This window comes from Sapajus apella, unplaced genomic scaffold, assembly GCF_009761245.1.
Source record: "Sapajus apella isolate SASKATOON/1434 unplaced genomic scaffold, GSC_monkey_1.0 scaffold92, whole genome shotgun sequence".
NCBI lineage: Eukaryota > Metazoa > Chordata > Mammalia > Primates > Cebidae > Sapajus > Sapajus apella.
This window is the reverse complement of record NW_022437032.1, coordinates 8,128,522-8,150,332: the sequence shown is the minus strand read 5'-3', so window position 1 is coordinate 8,150,332 and position 21,811 is coordinate 8,128,522. Positions and strand designations below refer to the sequence as shown.

Genomic DNA, 21,811 nt, shown 5'->3' with positions numbered 1-21,811 from the left:
CATTTCACTTTGCCCATATCCATCACAGGAATCATTATCTGTGGCAGCTATAACCTTATGAAATATGGCTTAAATGGTAATACTTGAAGGTTAAAATTACTCCATAATCCATGGGCTGCAGAATGGATGCTGTGTTAATGGGCATGAAAAAACATTAATCCCTTGGTATATTGCTGTCAGAGCTCTTGGGTGACTAGGTACATTGTCAACAAGCAGTAATAAATACATATATATTTTTTCAGACAGGGTCTTCCTCTGTCACTCAGGCTGGAGTCCAGCGATACAGTCTTGGCTCACTACAACCTCTGCTTCCCAGGTTCAAGCACTTCTCCTGCCTCAGCCTCCCGAGTAGCTCGGATTACAGGCGTGAGCTACCACGCCTGGCTTATTTTTGTATTTTTAACTGGAGATGGGGTTTCACCATGTTGGCCAAGCTGGTCTAGAACTCCTGACCTCAGATAATCTACCTGCCTTGGCCTCCCAAAGTACTGGGATTACAGGCGTAAGTCACTGTGCCTGGTTAATTCTTCTTCTTTTTTTTTTTATTTTGTGACAGTCTTGCTCTGTTGCCCAGGCTGGAGGGCAGTGACATGATGTTGGCTCACTGTAACCTCTGCCTCCTGTGTTCAAGTGATTCTTGTGCTTCAGCCTCCAGAGTAGCTGGGACTATTGGCACACACCACCATGCCTAGCTAATTTTTGTATTTTTAGCAGAGGTGGGGTTTCACCATGTTGCCAGGCTGTTCTCGAAATCCTGACTTCAAGCAATACACCTGCTTCAGCCTCTTAAAGTGCTGGGTTTACAGGAGTGAGCCACAGTGCCCTGCCAGCAGTAGTATTTCGGATTTTTTTGTGAGCGGTAGGTCTCAACAGTGGACCTAAAATATTCAGTAAACCATGCTGTAAACAGATGTCCTTCAGGCTTCATTGTTCCATTGATAATGCACAGGCAGAATAGATTAAGCATAGTTTTTTTTTTAATTTTTTATTTTTTATTTATTTATTTTTTAAAGACAGGATCTCCCTCTGTCACACAGGCTGCAGTGCTGTGGTGCAGCGTCAGCTTACTGCAGCCTCTGCCTCTGGACTCAAGCAATCCTCCCACCTCAGCTTCCTGAGTAGATGGGACTGTAGACACATGCCACCATGCTTGGCTTATTTTTTTGTTCTTTGTGGAGACAGGGTTTCACGACGTTGCCCAAGCTGGTCTCCAATTCCTGGGCTCAAGAGATCTGCGTGCCTTGGCCTCCCAAAGTGTTGGGATTACAGGTGTGAGCCACTGCACCTGTCCCTTTCAATTTTATGTTATGTAGATGGGTTCTTTCCTTAAACCTCACGAATCAACCTCTTCTAACTTTTCTTCAGCTTCTTGAACTGTCTCGGCCCTCATAGAATTGAAGAGAGTTACGGTCTTGCTTTGGCTTACGGAATATTGTGGTTGATCTATCCAGACCATGAAAACATTCTTCTTACCATTAATAAGGCTGTTATACTTTCTTGCTATTCCTGTATTTATTGGAGTAGCACTTTTAAATGTCTCTTAAGAACTTTTTCTGAGGCTGAGGTTGAGGAATTGCTTGAACAGCCAGCAGTTCAAGGCTGCAGTGAGCTGTGATTGCACCACTGCACCCCACCCTGGGCCATAGAACGAGACCCAGTATCTAGTAACAGAAAAAAAACAGTACTTGTCCATTTGCATTCACAACTTGGCTGTTTGATTCAAGAGGCCTAGCTTTAAAGCCTGGCTCAGCTTTTGACATGCTTTCCTCTCTAAGCTTAGTCTTTTTTTTTTTTTTTTTTTTTTTTAAAGACAGAGTCTCGCTCTGTTGCCTAAGCTGGAGTGCAGTGGTGTGATCTCAGCTCACTGCAACCTCCATCTTTCGAGTTCAAGCGATTTTCATGCCTTAGCCTACCAAGTAGATGGGATTGCAGGTGCACACCACCACACCCAGCTAATTTTTATTTTATTAGAGACGGGGTTTCACCATGTTGGCCAGGCTGGTCTTGAGCTTCTGACCTTAAGTCATCCACTCACCTTGGCCTCCCAGAATGCTGGAATTACAGGCGTGCGCCACTGTGCCTGGCCCATTTCTGGCTTTTGATTTAAAGTAGGAAATGTTCCTCCCTTCCCCCCCCCCCCCCCCTTTCCACCTCCCTCTCCCTTCCCCTCCCCACTTCCTTCCTTCCTTCCCTCCCTCCTTCCCTCCTTTCCCCCTCCCCCCCCTTCCCCTTGCCCGCCCTCTCTCCCTCCCTCCCTTCCTTCCTTCCTTCCACAATGAAAAAGTTTGAGATAATATGAGAATCACCAAAATGTAAGGGAGGCATACAAAGTGAGCAAATGCTGTTGGAAAAATGGCACCAATACACTTATTTGAAGCAGGGCTGCCATAAACCTCAATTTGTAAAAAGCGCAATATCTGTAAAGCACGATAAAATGAGGTATGCCTGTAGGGGCCAGGAAGAATTGAGGAAAAATTCATTCCTCTTCACTGCCCCACAGGTGTCTTGGGGAGAGGGAGTATGAATAACTAATTTAATTTTACCCTTGTCTTTCCAGTTTGTCCTATTTCAAAGGCATGTGATGGGATCTTTTTGAAGTGGCTTTCCTAGCCACACCTAGGGATTAGATTCTCTAAATACAGGGATTTCTCATAGTATGTTTTTACTTGGCTGCTTTCCTTTTCCTAAAATGATTTAAAAAGTCCTTTGCACATACAGAATGCTCCGTGAACATTAGATAACAACCCTTTTCCTGCCAGTCATTGACGTTCAAAAATTCAAGCAGTCAGTTTGTTTGAACTTGAGCATCTAACATCATTTGTTCAGTTTTGTTGTTGAAATTACTGAATCAGACTTCAAAGAAAGGGTGGGGAGCACAACAGAGTGACAAAATTATATTATCAAGTTGTGTAGAAAATACAAATAGCACTTTTGAACATGCAGACAAGATAAAAAGGCCAGGTTTTGCATTTGTCATACAACCATTAAAAATACAGCAGTGCTTGCTGCTTCTTTGTCTCTGTGGAATATCATGGTTAAAGTATAAACCACATTTGGTACATAGGAAAAAGGCACACAGAATTAAATTTTTCTAAGATGATGTATATAAAATTACAAGGAACATGTAGATTTCCTGACTGTACCTGCCATTTTATCAGTGAATCAAAATATGTAAAGAACCTCAGAGTACAACAAAGTAATTACTGTGGTTTCCTAGCTATGCATTGTGGCTGCTTAATAAATTATTATTAATTATTCAGGGAGATGTTTTTTCTAGTGGCTACTATGTATATTTTGATTTTTTTGAGCACAGAGGCACAGTAATATTTGTATTAATGTTGGTAACATGAAAATTTAGAATTTCATGTAAAATGAAAATTTAAATTGAATTTCAGAACAAAACTTTATCAAATATTTTCCAATATAGGCTTTTGTGTTTTAAATTTCTACCTTCATAACTTTAAGGCCACCCTTGGTTTTGAAATCTGAATCTGATTCTGTTTTCTTCAAGGGCCTGTGTCTTACTTTGTATACGTTTTGCATAGCAAGTACAGGTCATACTTAGCATTGTGTTGAATGTTGAGTTGACTTCAGTGTAAACTGAATGCTTTAGTGTAAACTCAGCATTCAACACAATGTCTGGCATTAAATGATTTGTGTAGTATTATGTAAAATGTTTTTGTACATTGTGGCAGTGAGGATATCTGATATAATTTTGACATCAGCATTATATATTTAATTACACTTCTATTTTTAAGTATTAAGGAATGGAAATATTTCAATCTTAATATGCTAGAAACTCTGGGATCTTCCCCAACCTCCCCACTTCTCCCCATAGCTGCTGGTGGAGATGGAATCCTATCTGAGTGTTAATAATAATGCCATCACCCATTCCCTTCCCCCAGCCTTGTGCTAGAGCCTAGTTTGCCTGCAGCTGCAGTGCTAGGCATCTTTCAGGAAGTGACCTTGGGTGGTATTAATCAAATTCAGAACACACAAAAAAGCCTCTTGCTAACATGCTGACTTGATGTAAAATTTTATCGCATCCATTTTCTTTCAAAATGAGGCCATTTTGTAAAAAGAAGATATACAGAAGACCCCTAATTTAATCTATATATCTATATATATGTATATGTAAAACTTTTGCAAGCCATGTTAAAAAAACAACTAGGTCTATTTTAAAATAGTCTTTTTATTGCCAAATATGCATAAACTTAAATCATGAAGGTTTGGGAGTTGTTACTAGAAAATTACTTCTTTTAATGCTGAATTAAGAAAATACTATATCAGCACTGAGTTTATTTCCTATCTTGACATTATATTGCTATATAAACTTTAAACACTGAAGTTATTTTGGAACACTTCAGCAGTTGAGCAACACATTTCTGTACATTTGCTTACTTTCATGTTTCCAGAAATAACTGGTGTCTTACTTTGCTGATTTGGATAAGAACTAATGTCCTACATGAAATTGTTTTGTTAGGCAGTGGTGTTGCTTACAGGGTATTCTTAATGTAAACATAAATTTAAGTCAATGAGTATGTTTAAAATTCAACTACCTGTTGTGTCAAATAGAGAAATACTGCTAACTACAAATTCACAATGTGTTCATTTAGGATTTAACTAATTTTGATAGGAGAACAGTTAATACAGCAATTTCGCTTTTATCCTGTGGTGTTTCAAAGGCATCTAGTTTTTAAATGTAGCCCAGTTAAGGTGTATATAGTAGAGGTTTTTATTTTAGCCTTGCTCAATGTTAAATATAGAATGTTGAAAATAGTATTTAATGGATTAGTTTATAGGTTTCTATATTTTGAAGAAATTTACATAAATGAATTAGGGAGCAGTTGTGGAGCAGTTGTACCTACTGACACATGGGTCATTCCTGAGTTTATTGTATAGAGTTACTCCCGAGTACTGAAATACAAGAAAAGAAAATTTAAACTTTTGGAGCTCTGCCTGCATTTCTGTAGATCCACATTATGAAAAGGATAGAGGAACATTGCATGTGTGTATTAATGATTTGAGGAGAGGGTAGGGGAATCTATGCAAATAAAAAAATTGGTATAGGTAAATCCTTCAGTTAAATGTCTTCATTATCTGAGTTATTTTTAAAGCATTTACGGGATACACAACCAATATTATCTTTTTACCATCCTATAAATTGTTCTTAGAATTGCAGCCTCATGGAGGCAAATACATCTCCTTTACCTGCCTAAAATCATTCTTTGTCTTGATGGTAGCATTAATGATTGGTTTGTTAGATACTACAGGATAAAGAAACTCAGATTTCAAGGAGAAAGAAGATAATTACTTGATCATTTCTTCCCTCATACACCTGTTTAAAATATATTGTCTTGAATAAAATTGTCACCTTGAACTTATCTTGTTCTTTGACTTCTCCACTCCCCTGCTCTTAAAAGAAAAAGGGAAAGCCTTCTAAGAAAAGGAAAATGTGCGATCCTGGTAGCCAATGAGTTAATGTTCATTTGCAGCCCTAGGGGTCAGCATGCAGCCTCTGTTTCCTGATTGGCTGCTGAAAGGTGAAATTGAAACCACTGTAAACTTTTGACCCTGTAGCAATTCTTGTGGAACGCCTTCCACTGGTAGAGCTTTACTCACCTCCCCACCCAAACCTCCCCCCTCTTTCCTGTATTTATTTTGTGTGATCCTGCAGCACTGCATGCAGTTTTTCCAAAGTGGTGGGGAGAGAGAGGCAGAACAAGCACAAGCTTGCTTGCATGCCTGTTTTGGTAACCATGCCATTGGTAACTTTAACTCAGCCAAAGATATCGGGCATGTTAAGCTAATCTGCCAACCAGATTTTTAAGTTTTCTCCTTAATCTAAATATAATTTAAAAAAATTTAGGCTAGTGCCATTGTTCATCAGTGGATATCATTGTATAAGCAAAAATGTATGGCATAATTTCCTGGATATGTTAAAAATAAGTTTTCAGTTTTAGCTGCCTTTATATACCCCATTTATGTTTCCTGTATCTCAGTGTAATTTTTATACAAATGGCCATTTGTTAGAAGTTTTTTTCTCCTTTGCCTTTTATTGTAAAGAAACTCAAAGGCATTTTGGTTATGACAACTCTGGACATAGTTGTAGAAATTGTACAATTAATACCTCCCCTTTTGGCTGAGATAAATGGTTTTGGATTTGTCTTGCTTTCACTTGTAAATAGTGCTTAACAGTTAACACAACAATCCTACAAAAAAGGCAGGGTAGTTTTTCTCTGTTCTTTCCTTATACTCTTATGGGACTCTGGTCTTTTTGATTCTTCCTTTTATCTGTGATGTCTAGCACAGTGTGGCACATTGATGCGTAGGAGATGCTTACTGAATGAACATAGCTTTCACTTTAGGAACTTTAGTGTCTGTTTATACCTGCTTCCCTTTTCCTAATTAATTGATGGTCTCGACTGTTATTTGCTTATTTCCAAGTGCCAGTGCAGTGCCTGACATCTAATAGATACACAGCAAGCATTTAATTGAAATAGAATTAAAGTCTCACACAAGATCATTTCAAGAAGCATGACTTTACAAAATCTAGGTTTTCAGAAGCCAAGGTTTCTGTTTTCACTTCATTATTAAGAATTTTCAGGCTGATTCCATATAGAATTAAATATTTAATTTATTAAATAATTATGTAGAATAAATTATAAGCTTGATTCTTTCAAGTATATATCACAAGATATGTGGTAATACCTATCCTTATTTTACTAGACATGCATATGCTATAATTTGAAATAATTTCTTGTCCCCACACCCTTGTCAAGAAGAATATAGTATTTAAAAAAGATCGTAATAAATATCTTACCAATGTTCTCCTAGGAAGCAAATACATTTTTACTTAATTGAATATATAATAATGGACTAATAAATAGGAAAAAATTCTTAAACTGAGTTAAGTTTACATAGCTCAGAAAAAGTGGCACCATTTTATATAACTTTATTATTTTAAGACAGAGTCTTGCTCTGTTGCCCAGGCTGGAGCACAGTCGTGTGATCTCGGCTCACTGCAACCTCAGCTCACTGCAACCTCTGCCTCCTGGATTCAAGCGATTCTCCTGCCTCAGGCTCCCAAGTAGCTGGAACTACAGGTGCTTGCCACCATGCCCAGCTAATTTTTGTATTTTTAGTAGAGATGGGGTTTTGCCATGTTGGCCAGGCTGGTCTCAAACTTCTGACCTCAGGTGATTTGCCCACCTTGGCCTCCCAAAGTGCTGGGATTACAGGCATGAACCACTCCACCTGGCCCCATTTTATATAACTTTAAATGGTCATATGATTTTCAATTTGCATTTGGTCTTTCCCTTTCGTTATAACTAAAGATTAGCTGCAGTTGATTGTTGCAAGTGAAATGTATGGTTAGAGTTTTGACCAAAGATATTTACCACTTGATAAATAATCCCAACTGCAAAAGTGTTGGGTTTTGATGTAAAATTTAACACTAATATTATGCAGCCTTTAACCTGAAATTCATTTGGTGAACCAGTCTACTCTGTACTGCTTTGAAGATTACTGGGCAACAGCTGGCTTTTCCCAATGACAGTGGTTCCCCTTTTCTGTGATTTTAGGGAAGTGAGGAAGGAGTTCCTGGGAGCAATGCCAGTGGGAGCTTGGAAAGAACAATGGGTTTAATATGATTAATTGTGGAGTCTTTGCCCCTTTCCATGTTCAACAGCAAAAGCAAAACATGTTCGTAATATTCAGTGGCTGCTTTTTGCCCTGTTGGCGTTTCTAAACATCAGCATTATATATTACATAGTTTGGATTTTCCTGTGGATCAGCTTCTCTCCTGCAATTTTATTCTTTGTTCTGGCCTTGAGGCACATCTTCTCAGACTCGCTATTAACAAGGTTTAATTTGATGTTTCATTTTCCCCCACCTCCTTTTAGGTCTCTGGTGATGAAGGTTAAAAAAAAAAAATACAGGGGCTGTGTTGCCCAAGCTGGACGCAAACTCCTGGACTCAAGTGGTCCTCCTGCCTCAGCCTCCCGAGTAGCTGTCATTATAGGTGTGTGCTGCCATGCCTGGCCTGGTGATGCAGGTTTTGGTAATATAGATCTCATCAGTAAACTGTTAATTCTGCTAGAAATTTCTATTTTTTTATTTTTTAAAGATAGGGTTTCACCATGTTGGCCAGGCAGATCTCAAACTCCTGACCTCAAGTGGTCCTCCCACCTTGGCCTCCCAAACTACTGGGATTACAGGCATAAGCCACTATACTTGGCTGTCTGTTAGAAAAATTAATGTCCCTGCCACCATCTCAGATGTCTAATGTTTCTGGAACTTGTCACATTTAGTTTCATGTCAGTATAATTTGGTTTTTGTATGTGTGATTGACTAAACTCTAAATTGTGAAAACGGATAATACTGTTTTTGATAAAAAAAGTACTGTCCTAAGAAATCTGCTAGGATTGTTGCCTTTGCAGAATCTTGGTTCCAGACAAGTTTAACTCACCAGCACTTTTACTAACATACTTAGTGGATCCTGATATATGGTAGTACTCCTTTCCAGCTTCATGGTAGGCAAGTTCTGTGACTATTTGGGAATCTCTCTGGTTTAATTATACACTTCTTCGTAGGGGAGAATTTTGTGCCTGGCTTGTCTTTGTGTTACTGAACCGAATTGGGTCTATTTCCCTGTGCATGCAATGGAAAGCCAAACACTGAGCACCAAGTTTTTGTAGGAAGAAAAGTTTATTGCAAGGCTGCTGAGCAAGGAGATAGGAGTTGGGCTCAACTTTGTCTCTCTCAGATGGAGTTTGGATGCAGGTTTTATATTTGGAGAGTAATGAGGTGTGATCTAAATGGATTCTGCCATGGGGTGATGCCAAGGGCTTGATTTGGTTGGATCCTCTATCTTGCCATGTGGTGTCTGTGGTTGTTCATTCGGTGTTCCTTAGTGTGATCATTTAGATTCCACCATGGTTGCATTCTTGGTTCATCTGGGCATGCTGACTTTGTATGATCTTCCACCTGGGAGTCCAGCAGTTAACATTTGGGTCTAAGGGTGCAGATTGGTGAGGTCACCATTCCTTTGGCAAGTACAAAAACCAACACTATAATATTTGAGTATTAATCTAGGCCCTCTCACCAACCTTCTACACTAGGCAGCAGTAATTGTTTCCTAGGTCCATTATGCTGCTGGATAATTTCTGACTCAAATTCCTTTCCTGGCTGGGCACAGTGGCTCATGCCTGTAATGCCAGTACTCTGGGAGGCCAAGGTGAGCAGATTGCTTGAGGTCATGAGTTCGATACCAGCCTGGCTAACATAGCAAAACCCTGTCTCTACTAAAAATACAAAAAATAGCTGGACATGGTGGCACAAACCTGTAATCCCAGTTACTCTGGAGGCTGAGGCAGGAGAATTGCTTGAACCAAGGAGGCAGAGGTTGCAGTAAGCTGAGTTCATGCCGCTGCACTCCAGCCTGTGCAACAGAGTGAAACTCTGCCCCCTATCCCCTTACTCCCCTCCCCTCAAAAAAAATCCTTTCCTGATCCCACCTCTCTTGTTGCTTAGGTGTTAACCCCCACTCCATGACCCTCCTTCCTTTTTCCTAATAAAGAAACAAAAATAAGAGAACCATTTTAGAAGTAAAACTTGATTTAAAACAGGGCCAGAAGATCTTAGAAGTTATTTACAGAAGTTCTGCCTACCTTTTCTCCCCTCATCTTACAAGAATTAAATTGGATAGCATAAAAATTCCAGTTAACATCACATTCAGCGGAATATGGTGGCTCACACCTCTAATCTTAACATTTTGGGAGGCAGAGGCAGACAGATCACTTGAGCTCAGGAGTTCAGGGCCAGCCTGGGGAACATGGTGAAACCCTGTCACTACAAAAAATATAAAAATTAGCTGGGCATGATGGCATGTGCCTGTAGTCCCAGCTCCTTGGGTGGTTGATGTGGGAGTATGGTTTGAGCTGCCTGGGAAGTTGAGGCTCAGGTGAGCCATGACCATGCCACCACATTCCAGCCAGCCTGGGCACAGAGTGAGATTCTGTCTCAAAAATACAAAGAAAAAAAAGCTGCAACTTTTGTTTCATGCACAAAATTATTAAAAATGTATAAAATTACCTTCCAGTTGTGTGTATAAGGTGTACATGCAACATAAATGAATTTTGTGTTTACACTTGGGTTTCTTCCCCTAGATATCTCAATATGCATATGCAAATATTTAAAAAAAATCCGAGAAAAATCAGATACTTATGCTTCCAAGCATTTTGAATAAGGGATAGTCACCTGGCACTATCTAGAGTTTTCCTTTTTTTCTTTGTGAGCCACATATAATATGCCTCCCATTCCCCATTTCCTGATTTTCTCCCCTTTAATTTTGGTTTCAGAAGTGCAACAGACCTTTCCATCATGCAGCTAGATTGTGGTTGGCTCTCCCCGTATGCTGTCTGCAGACTGTACACTACATGGAACGGCCATGGCTGTACTATGTTACTTGTAACTTTTGAATATGTCATTTTTCCTTTCCCCCTTACCATCAGACCTACCAATTGCAGCATGAAACCTATTAACTTTAGGGCATAGTTACAGTTGTTACCTGGATTTGATACCATTGGAATTAGTGGCAATCAGATTGTTGCTTTATTGTTAAATTTGGAAATTCATAAGGTAAGGTGAATGTTCTTACTGGCTCACTTATTTATCACAGCAGAACCTGTGCACCATGTCTTCAAGTGCAAAAGCCTGCTGTTTATATGTTCATGTATTTTATTACAGATTATTTTGAAGAATGGTCTCTTATTTCCCAATTAATATCTTGTTTTGGTGATCAAAATGCATCCTTTTGTAGATGGCAAGGAAACACCTGAGTCTTTCCTCTGGCCCTTGCCTCCTTGCTTTATCCACCCCTCCCTCCATTGGATAATTTTTGGACTAGGGCATTTAGGCATTTGCTTCTGCCAGAGTATTAATGTCTTTATTCTCTGTTGAGCACCCATTTTGGACAAATGAATACCACCATAAGTTCAGAGTACCCATCTGTTTTGATCACTCTTCAAGATTTAGAACTGGTTTCCACCACCTCCACTTTGTATTATTCATCTTTACGAACTGTGATAGAGTATATATTGCATATACTATGCCTGACTTTAATTTTTTTTTTTTTTTTTTTGAGACAGAGTTTCGCTTTTATTGCCCAGGCTGGAGTGCAGTGGCACGATCTTGGCTCACTGTAACCTCCACTTCCTGAATTCAAGTGATTCTCCTACCTCAGCCTCCCACGTAGCTGGGATTGCAGGCATGAGCCACCACGCCCGGCTAATTTTTGTATTTTTAGTAGAGATGGGGTTTCACCATGTTAACCAGGCTGGTCTCAAATTCTCCTGATCTCAGGTGATCCAACCACCTCTGCCTCCCAAAGTGCTGGGATTATAGGTGTGAGTCACTGTGCCTGAACCTGACTTTTATTATTTATTTATTTATTTATTTTTGGTGGAGATGGTGTCTTGCTATTTTGCTCAGGCTGGTCTTGAACTACTGGCCTCAAGTTGTCTTCCCACCTGAGCCTCTCAAAGTTCTGGGATTACAGGCATGAGCCACTGTGCCTGGCCCTGTGCCTTACTTTTTAAATAGAAGTAATGATAAATGGTACAATAAGACATCTGCTCTAATTCCTAAGAAGAGCTGTTGTACTTGATAGTTTTTGTTTGTTTTATATGTCTAGGGAAGGAAAAAATGGGAAGACTTAATGCGGGGTTTTTTTTTTTTTTTTTTTTTTTTTTTTTTTTGAGATAGAGTCTTGCTCTGTCACCCAGGCTGGAGTGCAGTGGCATGGTCTTGGCTTATTGCAACCTCTGCCTCCTAGGTTCAAGTGATTCTCCTGCCTCAGCCTCCTAAGTAGCTGGGGTTACAGGTGCATTCCATGTCACCCGACTAATTTTTGTATTTTTAATAGAGTTGGGGTTTTGCCATGTTGGCCAGGCCAGTCTTAAACTCTTGACCTCAAGTGATCCGCCTGCCTCGGCCTCCCAAAGTGCTGGGATTACAGGTGTGAGCCACTGCGCCTGGCCAGAAGACTTAATTTGTGTATGACTAATCACAATGCTTAAATAAAGAAAATACAATAAAAAAATTCAATCTCTCCTCTTTTTTTTTGTCCTCAGGATCAAAATACTTGCTGGATGGTGGACTCAGAGACGAATAAAAATAAACTGCTGAGCATCTTTTGACTGGTTAGCCAGGTAATTCAGCTTTATTTTGATTTGATCCTTTGTAATTTTTTGTCTTCAACCTTCTGAAGATACTTCCCTCTCCCTTAGTATATGATTTCATTAAAACTCTGTATGCTTCATGTTTTTCTTTCTAATGATTATTAGTTAAATGAATGAACTTAGAGTACTTGAGTGAATATGTATGTATATATATAGTTGGCCATTGTACAACTGAGGATTGGGGACACTGACCCCTTGTGCAGTAAAAAATGTGCATAACTTTTGATTTTCCCCAAACTTTACTAGTAGCCCACTTTTGCCTAGTAGCCTTACTGATAATGTAAACAACTGATTAACATGTATTTTGTATGTTACATATATCATGTCCTGTATTCTTAAAGTAAGCTAGAGAAAAGAAAATGTTATTAAGAAAATTATGGCCAAGTGTGTATAATCCTAGCACTTTGGGAGGCTGAGGTGAGTAGATAACTTGAGTCCAGAAGTTTAAGAACAGTCTGGGCAACAGAGTGAAACCCCGTCTCTATAGAAAGTGCAAAAAGTAACCAGACATAGTGGCCTGTGCTTTAGTCCCAGCTACTAGAGAGACTGCAGTGGGAGGATTACTTGTGCTCAGGAAGTTGAGGCTGTGCCTGAGATGTGATTGTGTTACTGCACTGTAGCCTGGGCAACAGAGCGAAACCCTGTCTCCAAAAAAGAAATAGAAAAAGGAGAAAATTATAAGGAGACTAGACACGGTGGCTCACCCATACCCTCATACCTATGATCCCAGTGCTTCGGGGGTTGGAGGCAGGAGGATCACTTGAGGCCAGGAGTTGGAGACCAGCCTAAACAACATAGTAACATCCCCAATATTACAAAAAATGAAAAAAGCCAGCAAGGTGGTGTGCGCTTATAGTTGTAGCTACTTGAGAGGCTGAGGTAAGAGAGTGGTTGAGCCTAGGAGTTTGAAGCTGCAATGAGCTATGATTGCACCATTACACTTAAGCGTAGGCACGGAATGAAACCTTGTCTCTAGACAATATGTAAAAAATTAAAAATGAAAGTCATGGCCAGGTGTCGTGGCTCGTGCCTGTAATCTCAGCACATTGGGAGGCCGAGGTGGATGGATCACCTGAGGTCAGCCTGGCAGACATGATGAAATTCTGTTTCTACTAAAAATATAAAAATTAGCCAGGCGTGTTGGCATGTGCCTGTAATCCCAGCTACTCAGAAAGCTTAGGCAGGAGAATTGGCCTGAACTCAGGAGGTGGAGGTTGCAGTGAGCTCACATTGTGCCACTGCACTCCAGCTTGGGTGACAGAGGGAGACTTCATCTCAAAAAAAAAAAAAAAAAAAAAAAAAAAAAAGTCATAAGAGAAAATTATATATTATTCATTAAATGGATCATGATAAAGAATGGATCATCATTCTTGTGAGGTTGAGCAGGCTTGAGAAGGAGAAAGAAGAGGAGATGATGGTCCTACTTTAACAGAACAATTGCCGTACTGTTCAGATGTGTCGTACAAAGGGTAATGGTATTCATATATATATATGTGTATACATACATATACTAACATAATTTTGGGGGAAGAGAAGAAATTCTCCCTCCTTATGTGTGATTTTTTTTTTTTTTTTTTTTTTTTTTTTTTGAGATGAAGTTTCCGTCTTGTTGCCTCAGCTGGAGTGAAGTGGCACAATCTTGGCACACTGCAACCTCCACCTCCTGGGTTCAAGCTATTCCCCTGCCTCAGCCTCCAGAGTAGCAGGGATTAAGATGCGTGCCATCATGCCTGGCTAATGTTTTTTCTATTTTTAGCAGAGACAGGGTTTTGCCACAGTAGCCAGACTCGTCTTAAACTTCAGACCTCAGGAGATCCACCCGCCACAGACTCCCAAAGTGCTGGGATTACAGGCGTGAGCCACCACGGCCGGCCATGTGTGAATATTTTAATGGCATTTAGTCAAACATCTGAATTAGTTCAAAGTTATATTTATTTCACCTTGTGCTGGCAAATAACATTTCATATAATCCTTTTTTTTTTTTTTGGAGATAAAGTCTTGCTCTTGTCACCCAGGTTGGAGTGCAATGGCTTGATCTTGGCTCACTGCAACCTCTGCCTCCTGGGTTCAAGTGATTCTCCTGCCTCAGCCTCCCAAGTAGCTGGGATTACAGGCACCTACCACATCACCCAGCTAATTTTTGTATTTTTAGCAGAGATGGGGGTTTTACCATGTTGGCCAGGCTGTTCTGGAACTCCTGACCTCAGAATATCCACCTACTTTAGCTTCCCAAAGTGCTGGGATATGTGAGCCACTGGGCCTGGCCTGTTTTTTTTTTTTTTTAAACAGAGTCTCCCTCTGTCACCTAGGCTGGAGTGTAGCGGTATGATCTCGGCTCACTGCAGCCTCCACCTCCTGGTGGAGGTTCAAGCAATTCTCAGCCCTCAGCCTCCCAAGTGGCTGGGATTACAGGCGTGTGACACCACACCTGGCTGGCTAAATTTTGTATTTTTGGTGGAAATGAGATTTCACCATGTTGGCCAGGCTGGTCTTGAACTCCTGACCATGCGCCTGCCTCAGATGTTCTGCCCGTCTTGGCCTAAAGTGCTGGGAGTTGAGGCATGGATCACTGCGCCTCTTCCCTTTTCTTAACTTTTAATAGTACATCAGAATAGGAAGAATGAGAATAGAAAAAGCTGTCTGATTGCTGAGAAAGCCATCATGCTTTGCTTAGTTAAATTTCTTTTAGTAATACCATCATTCTCTTCGTTAGCTAGGCTTGAAATCGGTGTTGTTTTTGAATCCCACCCCACTCTGCTACATTTGGCAAGCAGGCTTTATCTGGCTTTCTATTTTCATGTCTCCTGCATTTGATCCACTTTCTGTTCCTGATTTTAGCTTCCGAGGCCAAGACCCCATAATTTCATGATTGTGTTTGTTCTTGTGTCTTTACTGCTTCCTTGTCCACTCAAACTAGCAGATTTTCCTAAATGTATACCTTTAGTGAAGCTTCTGTTGTGCTCTAAGTTTTGTGCTGCCTTTCCTTGGCTTACAGAGAAAAAAGTGTAAACTCCCTTCTCTGACATTTCAAATGGTAATTTATCTGAGAATCTATCCAAACCACTTGTTATAGGTCTTGCCATTTCTCTATAAAATTTCTCAGTTAATTGTGATATATGCCCATTCTTCTGAACATAGCAGACAACTATCGCCACAGTTTGTTTATTTATTTTTGGAGACTGAGTCTCGTTGTTGCCCAGGTTGGAGTGCAGTGGTGTGATTTTGTTTCACTGCAACCTCTACTTCCAGGTTTAAGTGATTCTTCTGCCTCAGCCTCCCGAGTAGCTGGGATTACAGGCATCCGCCACCACACCTGGCTAATTTTGTATTTTTAATAGAGACAGGGTTTCACCATGTTGGCCAGGCTGATCTTGAACTCCTGACCTTAGTGATGCATCCGTCTTGGTCTCCTGAAGTGCTGGGATTACAGACGTGAACCACTGCGCGTGGCCAGTTTTTAAAAAAATACCTTTTATTTGGAAATACACATTTACAGAAGTTACAAAAATATAGTATAAAGAACATCTGGATATCCTTTATCCAGATTCACCCACTTGCTTTATTATTTGCATTTGTGCCGTCCTACTTTCTTTCCTCTTTTTCTACACACACAAACATAAACACACCAATTTTTTTTTTAAACAATTTGAGGGTGAGTTACATATGTTATGCTTCTTTCCTCTAATACTTCTATTGTCATCCCTACAAATAGGGTCATTCTCTTATATAACCAATGTATAGTTAATAACTTCATAAATGGACATTGATGAAATCTGCCCATATCCCAGTTTTGTCAGTTACCCTAAGAAACTCTCTCGTAGCATTTTCTATGCTTCCTGTATAGACTTCGGTCTCCGGTCAGGTTCTGCATTCAATTATTATTTCTTTTTAGTCTCCTTTTTCCTGGGCTATTTTCACAGCCTTTATCTCTTATGACATTGACGTTTTTGAAGAATACAACCCTTCTTTAACTCCCTAACTCTCTTTAACGGAGATGTTCATTTTATGCTTGTCTGAAATTTACTTGTGATTAGATTAAGATGTTACGTATTGGCAGGAATACTGCATAGGTAATGTGATACTCAGATGGAGTCATATGACTTCCATCTGTCTTTTATTGTGATGCAAATTTTGATCCCATGGTCAAGGTGTTGACAGATTTCTCCACTGTATGTTTTTTTTTTCCGCGCCTCTTTTGCCAAGCAATAAGCAGCCTGTGGGGAAACAATGCAGATATTCTGATTCTTTTCACAGTTCCCTCTAGATTTGGCATTCATTGACTTTTGTCTGATCCAGTTTTTTATTATGATGATTGCAAAATGGTCATTGTTTTCTTTCCAGCGTTCCTTTCACATTACCAGTCAACTCTTGGCCGTATTCCATAATCAGTAGCCCCATCTATTGGTTTTAGATTAATGCATTCCTATTTTTTTGAATGGTTTACAGTTCACTTACCCTACTTAATTGTTTTGGTGCTCAAATTATCCTAGAAGTTTGGCTAGTGAAGCTCCTGTAAGTGTGCTGCTGTGTCCTTGTGGGGAATAAAAGTTTGAGAGACCAAGATCTCTGAGTACTAGGTGTCCTCACTGCTTCTGGGCTGTCTTTTCATCTTGACCTTTTTAGTGGATAGAGCTAGGAAATAGTATGCATGCTTATACACATACTCATACGGTTATCCCTCCTACCTGAGGGTGATGGGATCTAGGACCCTTGTGTGCATCAAAATCTGTGGATGCCCAAGTTCTTTAAACTATAAGGTAGCAATTGTATTTGCATAGAACTCATGTTCAATTTCTTATATGCTTTAAATCGTTTCTAGATTACTTATAAGACACCTAACATAGTGTAAATACTGTGTAGGTTGTCATTAAACTGTATTTTTTAATTTGTATTTTATTGTTGTATATTTTAAAATTTATTTTTTGAGTATTGTTGATTTGGATTTGGATGCAGAATCCATGGATACAGAGGGCTGACTGCACATGTGTTCATTGAAACATGGATATACATATTTTAGAAATCATGAGTTTATATCAGTATATACGTCTTTAGCATGTCTACAGGGTTCTTTCTTTGTATCCCATTTTTAACTTTTATGTTCCTTATTATGTGGGAACCCGGACTCTCAACATTAGTACATTTGCTCATTTGCCCAATCCTCTAATACATCTAAAATAATTTCAGAATTGCTTTTTCCATTTCACTACAATAAACAAACTGAAAATGAGTGGAACATTTGTCTGTAATCCTTTAACTCCCAATTTTACCCAAGACTGAGAGTAAATAGTTAAAATTTAAATTGCTTTGGATTAGCCCTCCAATTCTCCTCTCCGCTTTTTTTTTTTTTTTTTAAAAAAAAAAACAGACTTTTGCTGTTTTGCCCAGGCTAGAGTGAAGCGGCGTGATCTCGGCTCACTGCAACCTCTGCCTCCTGGAGTCAGGCGATTCTCTTGCCTGAGCCTCCTGAGTAGCTGGGACTACAGGTGTGTGCCACCATAACTGGGTAATTTTTGTATCTTCAGTAGAGACAGGGTCTCACCATGTTGCCCAGACTAGTCTCCAACTCCTGACGTCAGGTGATCTGCCCACCTCTGCCTCCCAAGGTGTTGGGATTACAGGCGTGAGCCACTGTGCCCGACCTCCACCCTACTTTTACTTCTGATCTTACTTTCTGTATGATCTAGCTGAGGTATTCATTTGAGCCAAAATTAAGTTTATTTACTTGTTTGCTTATGCTGCATCCCATTCTGATTTTTATTTTTGTATTATGTAGAATAATATGCTTTCAAAAGTCCAGATTTTACACAAAAGGCATACATTGGTTTTGTATCCCTTCCATGCCATTTTTCCTCAGTTTGGATAGGTAACCAACTTAAATGTCTTCTGTCTTATCCTTCCTGTTTCTTTTTTTGATGATATCTCTTTTAATTTTTTTTTTTACACAAAAGATGGCATACTACGTATATTCTTTTGCACTTTGCTTTTTTCTCCACTTAATTGATATCTCCTGGAAAAATGCCATATCATGCCAAAGAGATCTTTCCCATTCATTTTAATTGTAAAATTTACAGAACATAAATATACCTTTAAAAAAAAAAAAAAGGCCGAGTTTTGCTCTTGTCAACCAGGCTGGAATGCAGGGGTACGTGCGATCTTGGCTCATTGCAGCCTCCGCCTGCTGGGTTCAAGTGATTCTCCTGCCTCAGCCTCCCAAATAGCTGGGACTATAAGCGTCCAACACCCCGCCCAGCTAATTTTTGTATTTTCTTTAGTGGAGATGGGGTTTTATCATGTTGGCCAGGCTGGTCTTGAACTCTTGACCTCAGCTGAGCCATCTGCCTCGGCCTCCCAAAGTGCTGGGATTGCAGGTGTGAGCCACTGTGCCTGACCAGAATACACCGTATATATTTTTTTAAGGTGGAGTTTTGTTCTTGCCACCCAGGCTGGAGTGCAATGGTGTGATCTCAGCTCACTGCAACCTCTGCCTCCTGGGTTCAAGTGATTCTCCTGACTCAGCCTCCTGAGTAGCTGGGACTACAGGCTGAATTTAGTATTTTTATTAGAGATGGGGTTTCACCATGTAGGCCAGGCTGGTCTTGAAAAAATATACCATTTTTAAGTGTATAGTTATGTGGCATTAAGTACATTCATATTGTGCAACCATCATCATCTTCCATCTCCAGAACCTATCTTCTCAAATAGAAACTGTATACCTGTTAAACATTATCTCCTTAGGTATAAGTTGACAGGTGTGTAAATGCACACATCTCACAGTAAGTACTTATTCTCTTTCCTCTAGCCCCATCTCATTCATTGTTACATCAATGCATAGTTTTCATTTATGTGTTTACATGTGCAGGTACTTCAGTTTACTGGAGTGATTTCTTTTCTTTTTCTTTTTATTTTGAGACAGAGTCTCACTTTGTCAGCCCGGCTGGAGTGCAGTGACACAGTCTCAGTTCACTGCAGCCTCTGCCTACTGGGTTCAAGTGATTATCATGCCTCAGTCTGTAGCTGGGATTACAGGTGCATGCCACCACACCTGGCTAGTTTTTGTAGCTTTGGTGGAGACAGGATTTCACCGTGTTGTACAGACTAGCCTCGAGCTCCTGATCTCAGTTGCTCCACCTGCCTCGGCCTCCTGGGATTATAGGTGTGATCCACTGTGCCCGGCTGCAATTTCTTTTAAGTGGTTATTATCTAGGTTGTTTCCAATGTTTTGTAATCAAAATAATGTTACAGTGAATAACCTTGTAAATATACACCTTCCTAGTTTTGGGGTTATATCCTTGGGATAAATTTCTGGAAGTGGGAGTTTTGGATTGAAGGGTGAATGTGTGTCTAGTTTTTTTTTTTGATTGTCAAATTGCACTTCATAGATGTTTTGTCACTTTGGGTTCTTACCAGCAGCATATGAGAGAGCCTGTTTCTCCACAGCCATGCTGTAATAGTTATTTCACTTAGCATAACTTTAAAAAGATTCATCCATGTTACTGTATCAGTAGTTTTAATTGCTGAGTAGCATTCCATTGTGTTAATGCATCACAACTTGTGTTTTCAGTTTTTGGCTATTATAAATCTGTTATGAACATTCAAGTTTGTGTACATTTGTGTGAATTTTTTTACTTCTTGGGTAAATACCTGGGAGTGTAATTGCAGGGTGTTAAATATATGCTTACTTCTATAAGAAATTATGGAACTGTTTTCTAAAGTGGCTGTACAATTTTATTTTCCACCTGCAACATGTAAGAGTTTAAGTTCCACATCTTTTCCACTTAATATAGTCAGTCTTTTTAATTTCAGCTATTGTAATATGGGAATAGTGGTATCACATTATGGCTTTAATTTATATTTTCATGATGACTAATGATGTTGAGATTAGTTGCTTTTGCTTATTAAGCATTTCTCTCTCTCTCTCTCTGTGTCTCTCTCTTAAACCAAGTTTGAATGTTTTGCCCATTTAAGAAATTTGGAGGTTTGTTTTCTTACAGAGTTGTATACACTTAAAAAATATATATATTCTGGATGCAAGTCCTTATCAGATACGTGTTTTGAAAGTATTTTCTTTCAGTCTTTTTTCTTTACATTTTCTTAATTTCATTTGAAGAACAGGCATTTTGAATTTTGGAGTACAACTTAATATATATTTTTTTCTTTTATGATTAGTGCTCTTTATGTACCAAGAGGTTGTTATGTACCTTAAGATTGTTTATAAATTCTACATTCATGCCTTCTAATTAAAATAGAACCAAATTCATAGAAATCTTATAAAGCAATGATTACCAAACACTTAAGTGAATTGTTTTTAGGTTTATAGTGTTTTTTATTTTTATTTTTATTTTAAAGCTTCCTCTCTCCTGCCTCTATAGTGTCGTATGTATAAAAATCAACATTTGTTAATGTTGCCTTAGATATAATATCTCTCATTTAACGCCAGAAAACACATGATGCCAGATGGGAACTAGGAAGAGTAGTACATTCATCTTGGCATCAGTTTCCTCATAATGATCAGTTGACTTGTTTTACATATGATCTTAGGTTATTTCCAGCTTTAAGGTTCTATGATTGATAGATCAGATTTTACATTGCAGAACCTTTTAGTTACCTGCTAACTGCTACTACATCACTCAAAATGCATGATAACCAGTCAGATGGGAAGATTAAAGTCTTGCCTGGCATGGTGATTCACGCCTGTAATCCTAGCACTTTAGGAGGCAGAGGTGGGCAGATCATTTGAGGTCAGGAGGTCAATACCAGCCTGGCTAACATGTCAAAACCCCATCTCTACTAAAAATACAAAAGAATTAGCTGGGTGTGGTGGCGGACACCTGTAATCCCAGCTACTCTGGAGGCTGAGATAGAAGAATCACTTGAACCCGGGAGGTGGAGGTTGCAGTGAGCTGAGATTGCACCACTGTACTCCAGCCTGGGCGACAGAGAGAGATTCCATCTTGGCAGGGGTGGGGGAGGTGTGGGGAGTGGGGTGGGGGGTGTGGGGAAGATATTTAAATTATTATTATTTTTGAGACAGAGTCTCGCCCTTGTCGCCCAGGCTGGAGTGCAGTGGTGAGATCTCGGCTCAGTGCAACCTCTGCCTCCTGGGCTCAAGTGATTCTCTTGCCTCAGCCTCCTGAGTAGCTGGGATTACAGGTATGTGCCACCATGCCTGGCTAATTTTTGTAGTTTTAGCGGAGACAGGATTTCGCCATGCTTGTCAGGCTGGTCTCAAACTCCTGACCTCAGGTGATTTGCCCACGTTGGCTTCTCAAAGTGCTGGGATTACAGATGTGAGCCACCATGCCTGGACTTTAAATGATTTTTTAAAGGAGATGTCTATAGGGATAGGTCAAGAATCTACAGTCCTTTGTTGGTGATTACTTGCAAAGGACCGTGATGTAACTATTTTTAAATTTTTTAGATTGGTGGGAGTTTCTAGTTGGTGTGGCTGGAAAACAATAATTTGTTATTGGGAAGTCCAGTTAGGCCAGTTCTATCCAAACTGTTAGAATAGCTGTAAATGATGTGGTTATACTGAGATTCTATGGAAAAAAAAAGAATAATTGATACCA

General features: G+C 39.6%; 1 protein-coding gene across 7 annotated transcripts in view; it reads left to right on the top strand.

The window, feature by feature from the left end:
- The window catches only part of NCOA3 (nuclear receptor coactivator 3), a 158,095-nt gene that overhangs the window by 72,173 nt on the left and 64,111 nt on the right, over window positions 1-21,811 (top strand). For all 7 annotated transcript variants that reach the window (XM_032256059.1, XM_032256057.1, XM_032256055.1 and 4 more), the window contains exon 2: window positions 12,135-12,212. The gene's annotated coding sequence lies outside the window, so the exon portion shown is untranslated. The remainder of the gene's footprint in view (window positions 1-12,134; window positions 12,213-21,811) is intronic.